The following is a 16605-nucleotide window of genomic DNA, read 5'->3' as shown; positions in this document are numbered from 1 at the left end:
GGGGGTGAAAGAAACGGGGTGGGGATGGGGGGAGGGGGAGTTTAAGATCTAAAGTTGTTGAATTCAATATTCAGCCCAGAGGGCTGTAAAGTGCCTAGTCGGAAGATGAGGTGCTGTTCCTCCAGTTTGCGTTGGGCTTCACTGGAACAATGCAGCAAGCCAAGGACAGACATGTTGGCAAGAGAACAGGGTGGAGTGTTAAAATGGCAAGCGACAGGGAGGTTTGGGTCTTTCTTGCGGACAGACCGCAGGTGTTCTGCAAAGCCGTCGCCCAGTTTGCGTTTGGTCTCTCCAATGTAGAGGAGACCGCATTGGGAGCAACGAATGCAGTAGACTAAGTTAGGGGAAATGCAAGTGAAATGCTGCTTCACTTGAAAGGAGTGTTTGGGCCCTTGGACGGTGAGGAGAGAGGAAGTGAAGGGGCAGGTGTTGCATCTTCTGCGTGGGCATGGGGAGGTGCCATAAGTGGGGGTTGAGGAGTAGGGGGTGATGGAGGAGTGGACCAGGGTGTCCCGGAGGGAACGATCCCTACGGAATGCCGTCAAGGGGGGTGAAGGGAAGATGTGTTTGGTGGTGGCATCATGCTGGAGTTGGCGGAAATGGCGGAGGATGATCCTTTGAATGCGGAGGCTGGTGGGGTGATAAGTGAGGACAAGGGGGACCCTATCATGTTTCTGGGAAGGAGGAGAAGGCGTGAGGGAGGATGCGCGGGATATGGGCCGGACACGGTTGAGGGCCCTGTCAACGACCGTGGATGGAAAACCTCGGTTAAGGAAGAAGGAGGACGTGTCAGAGGAGCTGTTTTTGAAGGTAGCGTCATCAGAACAGATGCGACGGAGGCGAAGGAACTGAGAGAATGGGATGGAGTCTTTACAGGAAGTGGGGTGTGAGGAGCTGTAGTCGAGGTAGCTGTGGGAGTCGGTAGGCTTGTAATGGATATTGGTGGACAGTCTATCATCAGAAATTGAGACAGAGAGGTCAAGGAAGGGAAGAGAAGTGTCAGAGATGGACCATGTGAAGATGATGGAGGGGTGGAGATTGAAAGCAAAATTAATAAATTTTTCCAGGTCCCGACGAGAGCATGAAGCAGCACCGAAGTAATCATCGATGTACCGGAGAAAGAGTTGTGGGAGGGGGCCGGAGTAGGACTGGAACAAGGAATGTTCCACATACCCCATAAAGAGACAGGCATAGCTGGGGCCCATGCGGGTACCCATAGCCACACCTTTTATTGGGAGGAAGTGAAAGGAGTTAAAGGAGAAATTGTTCAGTGTGAGAACAAGTTCAGCCAGACGGAAGAGAGTAGTGGTGGATGGGGATTGTTCGGGCCTCTGTTCAAGGTGAACTTGTTCTCACACTGAACAATTTCTCCTTTAACTCCTCTCACTTCCTCCAAATGAAAGGTGTGGCTATGATTTCTTCTCCGCCGATGCTGCCAGACTTGCTGAGTTTTTCCAGGTAATTCTGTTTTTGTTTTGTTTTGGATTTCCAGCATCCGCAGTAGCTTTTAGCTTTTTGTTTTTATCTCTGTGAATGAGCAATGTTGCTGCATTAATGATTGCAGTAACCATCAGTGCTTTGGATGGTGGGGAGACAGAGTGGATGGGACTGTGGCCCTCAAATACCTAGCCGCTGAACCCCAGCGTCGCCGACACTTACCGACCTGGCCACCTGCCTCCTCCCCAGCTCCATTGCCTGCTCCTCACAAGTGGTGATGTGCTGCAGCACAGCGTGCCCACCACCAGTCCGCTGATGCTCCCGGCTATTGTTCTCGGTTTTTGCCTGCAGAACAGAGAAAAGCATTAATTGGGGCTGATCGCTCATGTACTCTGCACGTGCACCATGCACCCCAAACACAGTGGCCCATCTGAGGTCTCCAGCGGCTCCTGTCCACACTACTGGTGATCAGTCACCAGTAGAAAGTACGGCTGCTCCCAACCCCCTTCCCTAACGGCCACCTTGGACACATTCGGCGTCCATCATTTTGAATAACACACGGATCTTAGCGCCCATGGCAAGGAGGCGCAACTAGGTGTGGCGCCGAGGCCAACAGACAGATAACCCTGGGAACCACAAGGGTTGGGAGGGCCTCAAAGGGCTAAGGCTACCTGCTGGGTAAAATGGCCACGGCCATTTCTCACCCATACTCACCCTCCCAGAGCACAACAAATCATTGAAGCACTTGCGGCACTGTGTTCCTGTGTGCCACACAGCATCTTAAGAGCTAACAGCCTCTGCCACCTCCTGCCATGCCTGCCTGGTCACGTGGGGGGCTCTCCTCCTCCCATCCTCTGGAAACAAAACCTCCCAACGGTTTGACACCTCTTCCAGGAGGGCAGCAAGGCAGGCATCGGAGAACCGAGTGGCACATTGGACCCCTGCTGGCCTACCCTGCAGCCTGCCCCCCTGCTCCCCTGCCCTCACCTCTTCTGGTGCCCGGTCGCTGGCCATGGTGAACAGCCTAAAGGAGGCTGCCTGGCCTTTCTTTATACAGAGTGTCGATTCCCCATTGGAACCGGTGGTCTGAACATGCCGCTGCAGATTAGAATTTCCAGCTGGACACGGGAGTCTGAAACGTGTTGGGTGGGCCTTAATTGGCCCGCCCGTGCAAAATGGCAGTGCTGCCCGTTTCCCCGGCGGCGATCGTCTCCGTGCCCGCTGCCGATTGGGTCGGGCCCGCCCGCTCGACAAACAGAAAATTCAGCCTCCAGTGAAGAGAATGAAATGGAATATCAGACTGACGTAGAACAGAGAGTTGATTTAATAACGCCCATTAAATCTGTGTTTCTTCGTCAACTTGTGCAATTCCAGACATTTACAAGTATTATCTAAAATTATGAATTCGCTCACACCTCATTCGTCCGGGTGGTCCATAATCACCCAAGTAATTCTTCTCTCATTCCCAAAGAGCCCTGGAACAATTTTCATATATAAGGACATTTGGAAAATTGGAGGCAGAGCCTCTGTTAGCTCCTCTCTGACTTCCTTTCATAGTCCAGGTTACATGACATCGGATCTGGTGACTTAGTCACCTTGAGCTCTGCTATGATTTTCTTATAAAATCTGTATTTTTCCACAGTTGTCACCATTATTTCTTTTTCCATATTCTTCTCGACCATGCCTAAACATTTATTTCCACACCACCTGTATGAAAAAGGTTCCAAATATTTATGTAGTGGCTCCACCATATTCCATCACCCTCCACAATTAAAGGGCTAGAAAGAGAAAGAGGGGTTCCTTTTCATGGCATATTGGCACCAGATCTGGGACAGGGAAGATTCTCTATTGGACCGAGTAATGGGAATGAACCAGTGCAGATAAGAGAAGGAAAAGAAAGGGAACACACCAAGGCAATAGTGACCATAAGATGATGATAGAGAAGGACATAATCACAGACTCAGAATTTTAACGGCACAGAAGGAGGCCCCCATCATGTCTGCACTGGCTCTCCAAATGAGCATTATGGCCTAGTGCCATTGCCCTGCCTTTTCCCTGTACCCTTGCACATTATTTGAATAGAAACAATCATCGACCGCCCTCTCCAATGCTTCAATTGAACCTGCATCCACCACACTTCCAGGCAGTGCATTCCAAACCCAAACCACTTGCTGTGTGAAAAAGCTTTTCTCAAGTCACATTTGCTTCTTTTGCAAATCACTTTTAATCTGTGCCTCTTCATTCTTGATCCTTTTACGAGTGAGAACAGCTTTTCCCTATCTACTCTGTCCAGCCCCCTCATGATTTTGAACATCTCCATCAAATCTCCTCTCAGCCTTCTTTTCTCCAAGGAGAATAGTGCCAACATCTCAAATCTATCCTCAGAGCTGAAGTTTCTCATCACTGGAAACATTCCTGTGAACCTCTTCTGCACTCTCTCCAATGCGATCACATCGTTCCTAAAGTGTGGTACCCAGAACTGTGCACAATATCCCAGATGAGGTTTAATGAGTGTCTCATATAAATTCAGCACAAACTCCTTTCTCGTTTACAATATGCCCCTATTAATAAAACCCAGCATACTATATACTTTATTAACTCCACCTGTCCTGCCACCTTCAATGATCTCTGCACATATACACCCAGGTCTTTCTGCTCCTGCACGCCCTTCAAAGCTTCACCCCTTAATTGATATTGTCTGTCCATGTCCTTCCTAACAAAGTGCATCACCTCATACTTCTCAACACTGAACTTCATCTGCTACATCCATGGACCATTACTCTCTGTTTCCTATTTTTCAGCCAATTTTGTATCACAATTATGATGAAAGCCAGATTAATCAATTTGAAAAAAGCTGATTTTGAGGGGCTGAGAATTGAATTTAGGGATAATAAAATGGGCAACAGAATTGGCAAACAACAATGGAAAACATTTCGAACAGTGTTCAACAGAATACCGGAAAAATACATTCTGCTAGACACGAAAGTACTAAATCAGCACTAGAGAGACTCCATGGATCCGTGAAGACATAAGGGGGCAAATGTGCATTAGGAAAGAAGCATATGTTAAGTACATGGGCAGCAGAGGGTGCATGACAGAGGAAAGATAAAGTGATTAGGAGAGAAATCAAAAAAAAATTAGAAAAGCAAAGAGGAGCCCTATAAAAGTAAATTATCAAGGAAGGTAAAAAATAAAATATTTTACAGGCACATAAATAAAAATAGGAAGGCTGGAATGGAAATAGGACCATTAAGGGATAGATAGGATAATGCCACAGATAAAGACAGAGACAGAGCAGAAATATTAAATGATTACTCGACACCCCGGGCTTTATAGCTCATAATGAATGCATGTAGTGAATACTAAATGTATCATTATTGTATTGAAGCACCTCAGAGTGCAACAGGATGTATGTCGATAACTCCAATACCATTGCACTGTCTGACTGTCTGTAATGACCATATTGAAATGACTGTAATATTCATTGATTGTTTTGAAACACCTCGTGATCCATGTGTAAAATTTGAATCTAATTGCACTTTTTGTGATGGCGATTTAGAAATGTTTTGTAATGTCCTTTCAGATATTTTATGAATAAAGTATATTTTTCTGAAAAAAATTAAATGATTACTTAATTTCAGTGTTTAACAGGGAGCTAGAACAGGTAGATATGATATTGATTGATGATCTAACTCTTCAGGTAAGTGCAATTAAAATAAGAGAAAAGGGATCTAATCAAACGCAAAGAGCATAAAACCCTGTCCCAGAAGTTTCACACCCACACATTTAAAATAAAGTTAGGGAATAGATAGCAGAGGTATTACTGCAGATTTAAAATATTTTGTTTAGGAAAAGGTGTAGTGCTTGAGGACTGGTGGATAGCGAATATAATTCCTATGCTTAAAAAGGCAGGACAGAATGTACCCAGGAAATAGTAGATCAGTCAACTTAATGTTGGTGCTAGAAGAAATAATGCAATCCCTACTAGGGAGAGGAAGAACTTCTAACAAAAAAAATGAATCATTAGCAAGGATTTCAAAAGGGAAAATCTTTCTTGACCAAAGTCATGAATTTTTTGGAGGAGGTAACAGAGACAGTAGACAATGGTAATGTAGTAGATGCAATTTACCTGGATTTTTCAAAGGGCATCTGTGTTAGGAGGGGGATGGGGTGAGGGGGAGGAGGTATGAGGGTGGGGAAAGGGGGGAGTGGTGGTGAGGAAGAGTGGGATGAGTTTGAGAAGGTGGGAGATGGGGTTAAGGATGAGGGTGAATGAGGGGTAGGGGAATGGGTGGGTGAGGAGGAGGGGGAATGGGTGTTTGAGGAGGAGGGGGAATGGGCAGGTGAGGAGGATGGGGATGGGTGGGTAAGAAGGAGGCATATGGGGTAAGAAGGAAGGGAATGGGAGATGAAGAGGAAGGGGCATGGTGAGGGTAAAGAGGAGGGTGCGATGGGGAGCTGAGGGGGAGGGGGAATCTGGAGGCTGAGGAGGGGGAGATGGGGAAAAGGGGGATGTGGTGAGGAGGGAGGAGGGGGATGGCGAAAAGGGGGATGGGTTGAAGCGGAGGGAGGATGGGGAAAGGAGGAGGGGCGAATGGTGGCTTAGGAGGAGGGGTATGGGGCTGAGGAGGAGGTGAGTTGGGGTTTTGAGGAGACAAATTCAGGAAAATCAGCGTGAAATACAAGGCAAAAACAAAGATAAAAACAAAAAAGGGTCATGAGGACTCGAAATGTCAACTTTTTTTTTTTCTCCGCCAATGCTGCCAGACCTGCTGAGTTTTTCCAGTTAATTCTGTTTTTGTTTTGAGAAATACAAGGCAATTGACAAGAAACTATTTTATATATAATAAGTTAGACTTGGTTATAAAAATTACACTTTTAAAATTTGCAGATGATACTAAACTTGGCAGCGAGCTGAATAGTGAAGAGAAGAGTAGCTGACTTCAGGAGCGTATGGACTGGTGAAATGGACAGGCTCAAGGCAAATGAGATTTAATGTGGATAAGTGTGAAGTGATGCATATCCATAGTGGAAAGATGTAGAGACATCATAACCTAAATGGCCTTATTTAGACAGGGCCGGTCTTAATGTTGGTTGACTGCCTGGGGAGAGCCTGATAATACTGAAATCAACCTCTGCAAAGAATTTGGCGAACTCCAAAATCTGTTTCCAACTAACACTAGTGCTAGTTAAATAGAACAAATTTCTGGTTTCTGAACACATGGATAACACTCAAGACCCTGTTAACTCACATCAGTGGTGAGCAGTCAACAGTTGTAGCTTAGAAAATCACATTAGTGATCGAATATGGGTGAGGACAGACTATCTTCACTTGTGACCCTGTCTATCGAAAATGATGTGATTCAAAATGTCTTGGTGAAGAAGGTTTTTTTAAAATCGGTATTATTATTTATTAGTTCAGTGCTTAATGTGTAGATTATTTGACACTTAAATGCAATGTTATTCTTATAACTTAAATAATAGACAATCGAAGAAAAACTTCCAAGATTGCAGTTTTCTTTCTGAAACTTTCACTAAATACCACTACATACAACTCAAAGGACATCAAAATACACATTTGTCCAGGCCATCATTTTCCTAAAGGAACATAGGAACGGCAGAGGGGGTATTTAGCCCCTTGAAGCTGTTCTGTCATTCAGTGAGATCATAGCTGAGCTTCGATCTAACTCCATATACCTGCCTTTTCCCTTATCCCTTGGCTGACAAATATCTATCTATCTCTGACTTGAAATTCAAAATTGATCTAGCATCGATTGACATTTGGGGAAGAGAGTTGCAGACTTGTGCCACTCTTTTTATCTTGAAGTATTTCCTAATTTCAATCCTGTAAGGCCTGGCTCTATTTCCCAGAATAACTTCCATCATTTCTTACTTTGTTATTTAGTCCTTCCCGCTCCTCTAGTACCTTTTCTTATTCATCCTCAACGTACACATATCTTTCTCTAGATACTCAACTCATCATCATTCCCACATTCATCACTACTCACAGCCAGAATCTCCCTGCACCTTCCCAACAGCATGCTTGTCCTAACCACGTTCTCTGGCTTCTGAACTGCTACCTCTTCCGTGACTGGATCTTCTGTATTAGGCATTAGTTTTTGATTTAATGAAATGGTGGGGAGGTTCAAGAGGCTTAAAGGCCTACTCCTGTTCCTGTAGCTTCCCATTGTTGTGGCTTTATCAGTGTCTTTACAAGTGTTCTCCCTGTTGTCAGTGCATGCTCTATTATTTTATGTGTTTGGTTTCCCCCTGCACTTATTTCTGTTTCCTGCTGACTCTGTCTGTTGGTAAAAATCCCTGACACAGCTCTCCAGTGATTCCCCCCTCAATATTGAATACTGACATCCACTGACCGTTTAACCAATTAGCCCTATATTATTCACTCTGCTTTTCTAATTAGCTTTTCAATCGCTTCCTTCCATTAGTTCACGTCCACTCCTGTCCAAGACCCAAAGGCTCTCCCTTCAAGTTCTTTGCAGCTGAGATCAGCAATTTGCTCATCATTTTACTATTGACTCTTGTGCTCTTTCATGCTGGAAAATCAAAGCTTTTTCAGTCTATATTTGGACTTTCATCACTCTACAATGTGTTAACATTTGAATTTTGTATATTCCAGGACAGTACATCTGATGACATTTTCTCGAAAAATTACTGAGTAACATTATGAAGTGTTTGTTTCAGTTTCTGCTATTAAATATATCACATTTGCATAATTAGTTAAAATGTTTATCAGCCAATCAAAGCAGAAAGCCGTCTGTCACTGGGAGCATTTAATGGATGCACCCAGGATGGAGAATGGAGTGATGTAATAGACCTTCTCAGAACTGGTGTGGAGATATTTTGCTGTTTACTTATTTAACCCACAAACTCCTCAAGTGTGCACATCTACCAAATAGCAGGTATAGGTGAGGTGAGGGTGACTGCCCTTGACATCTCAGCTCCAGGGCATCATTGCAGGAGTTCCTTCGGATAGTGTCCTAGGCCAAACCATCTTCAGCTTCATCAATCTACTTCCTTCCATCGTAAGGTCAGAAGTGGGTTTGTTTGCTGATGATTGCACAATGTTCAGCACCATTCGTGACTTCTCAGACACTGGAGAAGCCCATGTCCAAATGCAGCAAGGCGTGGATAATATCCAGGCTTGGGCTGACAACTGGCTAGTAACATTTGCACCACACAAATGTCAGGCAATAACCATCTCTAACAAGAGAGAATCGAACCATCACCCCTTGACGTTCAATGGCATTACCATCACTGAATTCCCCACTATCAACCCCCTGGGGTTTACCATTAACCAGAAACTTAATTGGACCAGCCATATAAATACTGTGGCTAGAAGAGCAGTTAAGAGACTAGGAATCCTGCGATGAGTAACTCACCTCCTGACTCCCCAAAGCCTTTCCACCATCTTCACGGCACAAGTCAGGAGTTTGATGGAGTGCGACCCACTTGCCTGGATGAGTGCAGCTCTCACAACACTCAAGAAGCTTGACACCATCCAGGACAAAGTGGCCCGCTTGATTGGCCCCGCATCCATAAACATTCACTCTTTCCATCACCGATGCACATCAGCAGCAGTGAGAACCAACTACAAGATGTACTGCAGGAATTCACCAAGGCTCCTTAGACTGCACCATCCAAACCCATGAACACTACTATCTAGAAGGGCAAGGGCAGCAGAAAGTTTGGAACACCACCACCTGGAAGTTCCCCTCCAATTCACTCACCATCATGTCTTGGAAATATATCGCCATTCTTTAACTCTTGGTGGGTCAAAATCCTAGAGCACCCTCCCTAAAAACACTGTGGCTGTACTTGCACCAAATGGACAGCAGCGGTTCAAGAAAACAGCTCACACACTTACCCCTTCTATGTGTCTTTGCTGGCTTCTTATGTCATCTTCACAACTCACTTTCCCATCTTTGTGTTATCAGCAAATTTAGCAATCACACTTTCAGTCCTTTCATCCAAGTCATTGATATAAATTGTAAACAGTGGATGCCCCAGCACTGATCCCTATGACACTCCACTCGCCACATCTTGCCAACTCAAAAGTGACCCACTATGCCTGCTCTCTGCTTCCTGTTAGCTATCTAATCTTCTACCCTTGCTAATATGTTACGCCCGACACCATGAGAAATTTCTTCGCTCATAGGATTGTGATGATTTGCAATTCTCTACACCAGAAGGTTGTGGAATCAGTGAATGTATTTAATACTAAGGACAGATTTTTGATCTCTCCAGGAATCACGGCATATGGGGAGTGGGCAGGAAAGTGGAGATGATGCAGAATATCAGCGATGATCATATTGAATGATGGAGCAGTGTCTGGGCCCGATCGTCTACCCCTGCTCATGGTTCTTGTGTTCTTCTGGTCTAATCAAATCAATTCATTAATAAGAAACACTGATCTCAATCAGTAAGCTTGTCACAGTGGGTTCTTAAATGGCTTAAGACTGGAAAATTAAAAGAGACAGATGTTCACAACTGATTTGTCAAATAACGTTTGAGTGATAATAGAGAAAAAAACTTATAACATGAAATATTTGCACTTATATTATTAAAGAGTAAGAAACGGATATGAAGGGTGTGGAATATGAGGAAAGTTGAAACCATTTGACAACAAAATGAGGAAAATCAGAAAGTAATGGTTCATGTGTGGAATGTGTTTTTAAAACCTATAGGAGAGAGAGATCAGAGATGTTAAACTATAATTTTCCCATCAATGTGATGTAAGAGGTTGACTGATACATTTTCACAAAAGGAGGGATTACGGTCAAGTGCTCAACGGTGGAGTTTCCCAACGCCTGTCCTTTATCACTGTGGAGCCTTGGAGAGGCTTCTGGAATGTAATTAAACATCAAGTCCTCTTTTTAGATCAAGTGCTGCTTTTACTGTATATTTTAATAACAGTGCTTGGCAGCAAAGGTTTTGCACTGATTCATCTCAAACACGCTGATGTCCCACCACCTTCCGCCTGTGGAGCAACATTACAGGCAGGAAGGTCACCGGGTTCCTGCAGTTCACAGCTCATTCTACCCAGTAAGTTCTTCTCTACAATTGAGCTTCTATTTGTTTCTTCTCTCCCCCTCCTTCTTTCCCCCAGCCCTACAGAGGTCCTCGCTGATCTTTCAGTTCCCAGTTCCCATACAGGGTTTACACCCGGAATGTTAACCTGGCTTCTCTCTCCACCTGTGAGTGAGACCAACACCCATCAGTTTACTGCAGGCAGGAGGCAGGGAGACAGTGTGAAATTATGGGATGGATCTGTTAGTGACCTTAAATACCACGGAATGCCAGCGGTGCAGAATTTTCCTGTTGTTATTCCATCCCGGCTTGTAGAAGGGAAAGATTCTCTCAGTGAAAGTGTGGGTGGAAGTGTGGAGATGGGACATGTTGTCCGCATTGTAAAACGACACCTGTCCACCCTCATAGCCCAGGAAAAACCCGATCTTCCGGGGATTCACACTCGGGGGGTCGATGAGGGGGTGGTTCTGCCAGAATAACCTGTTCCTGGTTCGAGCCACACTATCCAGTATCCAGTTTCAGGTCTCTGGTTGATCATCTTTTTACTGCTGGCAGACCCTTGGACCATTGTCAGACCCAACAAGTCTTGTTTCCCACCTTCACCTTCCAGCAATGTCTCCCTTGTATAAATTGCCCTAATCGCAGGACGCAGCCCCAGATGTCAAACCTCTCCGGGCTGCCGTTTGTCTCCGAGCCTCACGCTGGTCCGGTTCTCAGACAGGATAAGCCGGGGATTCGCTGTGTTCAGATCCAGAGTCAGAGAGGCTGGATCTGGGGGAAAGTTAAAATAACACAGTCAGTGATTTAATATTCTGCTCTGTTTAATTTGAATGCTTTCCTTTTAAAGATCTCACTCAGGTTGTAGTTTAAATTCTTGGATTTGCTGTTACCTGAGAGTTTACACCCTGGGTGTCTGGAGATAAAGACCTGAAATTCAATGGAAACATTGGGTGGACGGGCGGGCTGCGGAGTGTGGGAGAGTGTGGTTGGAGAGCAAGAGTGCTCAGTGGGGAAGACAAACTGAATGATGGTGGGGTAAGGGGAAAGTACATTGCGGCAAGGAGAGAGTGAGCAGGGGTAAGGAGGATGGTGCAGGGAAAAGTCTGGTTCAGTCAGAGACAGAGTCGGAGTCAGACACCGTGGACAAGGAGCGGATGGAGAATCGGTAATAACTTTGTAAGGTAATAACTTAAATCTTCTCAATACTCATTTGAAAGAAATTCCGGTTCCTACATAACTGGATTCCAAATAAGCTGCTTGAAAACAAACTGGTGGTGGAAGGTCCAAGACAGGTCGTGGAGAGGTAGAGTTGGTTGTCATTGGTGTACATCTGAAAACTGACCCTGTTTCTGTGGATGAGGTTGAACTGTGCAACATCTGGATCAGTAATAGAGAGATGTAAAGAATAAATCCTGGGGAGATTCCGGATACAGTGCTGAGGGGGGAAGAGAAACTATTGCTGCAGAAACACTTCTGTTGATCAAATTGGCAAATGTGGAACCAAATCAATACAGTCACACTGACAATTGAGGAGAGAAATTGGAGGAGAATGGTGCTGATGACCATGTCAATGGTTACAGGATGGTCCAAGAGGATGATGAGGGGTAATGCGCTATACTCGCTGTCATAGTACATGTTATTTGTGACAATTATTAGACCCACTGACTCTCTGATGGATGAAAATCCTGTTGTTGGTTTAAACATGTAACTGCTGGAAAATGGACATGGATTTCAGAAGTGAGCACACATTCAAGGACTTTGTTAAGGTAAGGTTGGAGATCAAGTGCAAGAACAGCGATTGATGGTCGGTATTTTTGAAATGGGCCTTATGAAAGTGGGGGAATTTGAAAATTAGCTGGACAGGAAGTGAGGAGATGCCCCCATTTACAATGTGAGCTAACATGGGAACAGGACGGGAAGTTGGATAGCAGCAGTTCAGTGGGAATGTGCTTAATGGAGCTCGGAGGAGGGTCCAGAAGAGGATACAATCTCAGTAAAAAGCTGCAGCAAATACAGAGATCACAGTACAACTGGAATTCAGCTCAGACGAAAGCCAATTCCTGACCAGAACCCAGCAAAGTAGCAGAGTGAAGCTCAGAGATCAGCTATGCAGCGAAGTATTGTTCTGACCAGGAATTTATAACAAATGACATTAAACTTGAAGCGATTGAGTGGAAGAGCAGAATCATGGTAGCCAGTGAACACTGGGGGTGATATTGGAAATTGGTGAGGACGCAAAACAGTAGAATCACATTTTTTCAATTGTTCATGGGATGTGGATCTGGAGTCACATGTAGGCCAGACCAGGTAAGGACGGCAGATTTCCTTCCCTAAAGGGGCATTGGTGAATCAGATGAGTTTTTAAAACAATCGGCAATGGGGCAATGTAATAGTCATCATCAGACTTTTAATTCCAGATTTTTATTGAATTTAAATTTCACCAGCAGACGTGGTGGGATTCGAAACTGACTCCCCAGAGCATAACCCTGGGTCTCTGGAATACTAGTCCAGTTACAGTACCACGATGCCACCTTTCACTCCCTTCCTATCTGCCTTCTCCACTCCCCTCCCCTCCTCCTTCCCACTGACAGGGTGGATATTATGTTTTGTTCAAGTCAATGAAAGTGAATATGGGGCGGAGAGCAGAACAGCTAACCAATTGGGTACGGTCTGTATTGACCACCGACCTAAGTCCATTTATATGGCTGGAGCATTTCTCAGCAGAGTGGCACAGTCCTAATGGCTCAGGGATTCCGGAGTTCAGAAAGTCTAATGGGAGCAGCGTTCCAGCCATTGAAAAGAGCAGAGGTTCAAACGCAGAACAGACAGAGGAGAGGATGGACAATGTGTTCTGTACCTAGATTTACCTTGTAGTTTAGGCTTTGTAGCCTGAGCTAAACTGTACCACCAATTAGGGGCAGGAATCTTAAACAGTGCAGGAAAGGAGACTGGGGCTCCATTCTGCAGCCCGGATTCTGATTGGATATCAACTTGTGACAATATGCTTTGCAAAGAGAAGAGTGGAGTGAGAATAAAATAAAAATATCAAAAGATTGATCCGAATTATGCCGCTTTTTTCCAATAGGGATATTGGTTTAAAATATCAGAACAGAGATAGATGTGTATTTAATTGGTGAACTAAGAACTGTAAATAACTGAAACCAGATCAGTGAAAGTGGGTGACAGTCTAGGTTGAAGTGAATGACGCTGAGTGTCCTGTTCAATCAATATTTATCTCTCAAACAACATCACAGAAACAGATTATCTGGTCATTATCACATCTGTAGATTATAGAATGCCTGATGTGTTTCCTATATTGCAACAGTTAACAGACTTTGTAAACAACTCACTGGCTGTAAAGTGCTCTGGGATGTCATGTGGTCGTGAATGGCGCTATAGAAATGTAAAGTTATTTCTTTTTGTTCTCTTTATTGACAATTTGTGCCCGGGAGGCTGCATGAATTATCCTGCCTGCTGCTGGCTGCTCCTCACCTTTCCACAACCCCGATATACTGCATTCACCACCTTCCCAACCAACCCCACTCCCACCCTACACTCACACTTTAAATACCTCCTACTCACTTTCACTGCTGCGAGAGCTGCTGGGTTTTTCCAGCACTTTCTGTTTTTATTACAAGGAGACCTCATCTTAACTTCGGAAATCTTCACTTTCTGTTTTGTTGTAGTTTACAGAATGGCCAATGTATTTTTTTGTGTGAGATTCTAATGAAGACTTCAACCGATCCTCGGATTGAGAAAGACAATCACAGAATGAAAGTGTTTCTGAAAACATGTGAGTGAATCTCTTGTTGATTGTACCTTGTAGATCTCAACAGCTTCATTGATCAGCAGGAGATGGTGCGACTCGTGATTCTGTTGGTCTCTCCCAGCAGGACATGTCTTGTCAGTTTCACAAAACAGCTTCACTTCTTCCCGATGATCCTCATGTTTAATTTCCTTGTCGCGTCCAGATTGAATTTTCCAGATGTTTTCAGCTGAATCACCATGGTGCCCAGTTCTAAACTCTTAAATCAGATGAAACATCCTTCCAGCATCTACCATGACAAAGCTCTTAACAATTTTAAATGCTGCAATGAGACAACCTTTCATTCTCCTCATCTCTACGGATTACATGCTAGATTTACACAAACTCTCCGCATAGAAATCCCCCATCAATTAGTTTCATGAAACTTCTTTCCACTCCCTCTATAATAAGCATATCCTACGATAGTTAAGGAGACCAAGACTGTACACAGTACCAGTTGACGACTCGCCTAGCCCCTGTATAATTACTGTAAGACTGCTTTACTCTTATACTCTGATCCCTTTGGAATAGAGTGAAAGGCAGGAGTTAACAGTGACCTGATTCGGGGATTAAAAAATATAAGGAAAAGCTTTAGGTGGAAAACACGAGGCTCATAATGACTTTTATTGGCACACGTATCTCTGTGCTTGTCTGTAGAGTCTAAGGATGTCTGTGCAGAGAGTTGACCGTCACATAATTTGCTCCGTAGAGTGAACCCCATTGCGATATTCACTTGACTACCAGACAAACCAGAAGTGTAGAAGATTGGGAGTTCATCACCACCATCTTCTCAAGGGTAATTAGGGGTGGGCAATAAATGCTGGCCTAGCCAGAGAACCGCACATCGCATGATTGAATTAAAGAAACTGACACCTAAACAAGAAGTTTGACACCATACTGACAGTGATTGTGTCTATTTCCTGAGTTCTTCAATCAGTTGGTACCACCATTACTGAACTCAAATTGTTCTGTTAGAACTACACCGTCTTGACGTCAACCATGTTCTTGAGGCTGAAGTTAAAGCCAGTTAAATACTACAGTTTATATCAAAGGTTAGACATTAATGGAAAATCATGCTGATTATATCTATCCCACATAATTGTGGATTTTAGTGTGGGGCTGCCCAGTTAAACTTTCCCAATGATGGTCACGGAACATATAACCAAACAAGGGGATTGGATGAATTCAATTTGAGAAAGTGGTATCGATTAGATTTGAGTAGCAGAATACATGATAATCATTGTATGATCCAGCACAGAAGGAGCCCAATCGATCGATATGGCACATAATTTCCACGCACACACAAACCAATAAATTGGTACTAATATAATTTTATGATATTGCTATGTTGCCATTAAAATTTCGAGCACTTCCATTTGCCAACTTTGTAAACTTGTAAGCTTGAGGCCTTCTGACTAAGGTCCATCCTTAAATAATTCTAAATGCCTATAAAGCATCTTTCTTGTCCAGGGAATTTTTGTACAGTTTTCTACTGATACTTTGATGTATAATACTGAAAATTTATGTGCGATTTGGCTGGGAGAGTGTTTCAATTTTTATTAATTGGAGCTGTTATAATTTAAAATACTGTTGCTGGATTAACCCTGCTGTACTGCAATTACATACCAGCAATAGTCCATTTACAAGTTAGAAGTAATAAAGCTGCTACACCTTCTGAGACCTAACTTCTGTATTTTAACCTTGTAATTTGGATATTTTATTTTATTGAAGCTTTTGCTTACTTTTCTTCACTTGTAGCCTTCCTTTGCAAAGTCACATTATCAGACTTTCTACAAAAGAAGAAAGCAAAATTACAATGCACTCCTGTTCTTTATAGTTGGATGATCAGCCATGATCATAATGAATGACGGAGAAGTCTTGAAGGGCCGAATGGCCTACTCCTGCTCCCATTTTCTATGTTTCTATGATCCGTGGTGCCTGTGAACCTTCAAAGTCAGCCCCCACTTCTCGGGTCCTTTTTCTTTCATGCAGCACCGAGCTTCAGTCATCAGGTGGCAGCTTTGTATCAATGAAAAACTTGCGTACATTCATAGTTTCAACCCATCCCAGAAACTAATGCGGTCCACAGTGAATTACTCACAAGCGCACATTCACCCGTCACAGTAAAATCCCACAAAATGCCCTCTGATAACGATACTCAATGATAATCTTCAGTAATCCTGCAAATAAAAAAATCTGACACCATAATTTCACAACAAGCTCTTAAATGGCTCGTAGCAAGGTGCAAAGTGCATATGGCAAATACTGCTGCCACCGAACACTGGTGGTGAAGGGGGGTGAATGTTTAAGATGGC

The sequence above is a fragment of the Cetorhinus maximus genome, chromosome 21, assembly GCF_964194155.1.
Source record: "Cetorhinus maximus chromosome 21, sCetMax3.hap1.1, whole genome shotgun sequence".
Lineage (NCBI taxonomy): Eukaryota > Metazoa > Chordata > Chondrichthyes > Lamniformes > Cetorhinidae > Cetorhinus > Cetorhinus maximus.
This window is presented reverse-complemented; position numbering follows the sequence as displayed.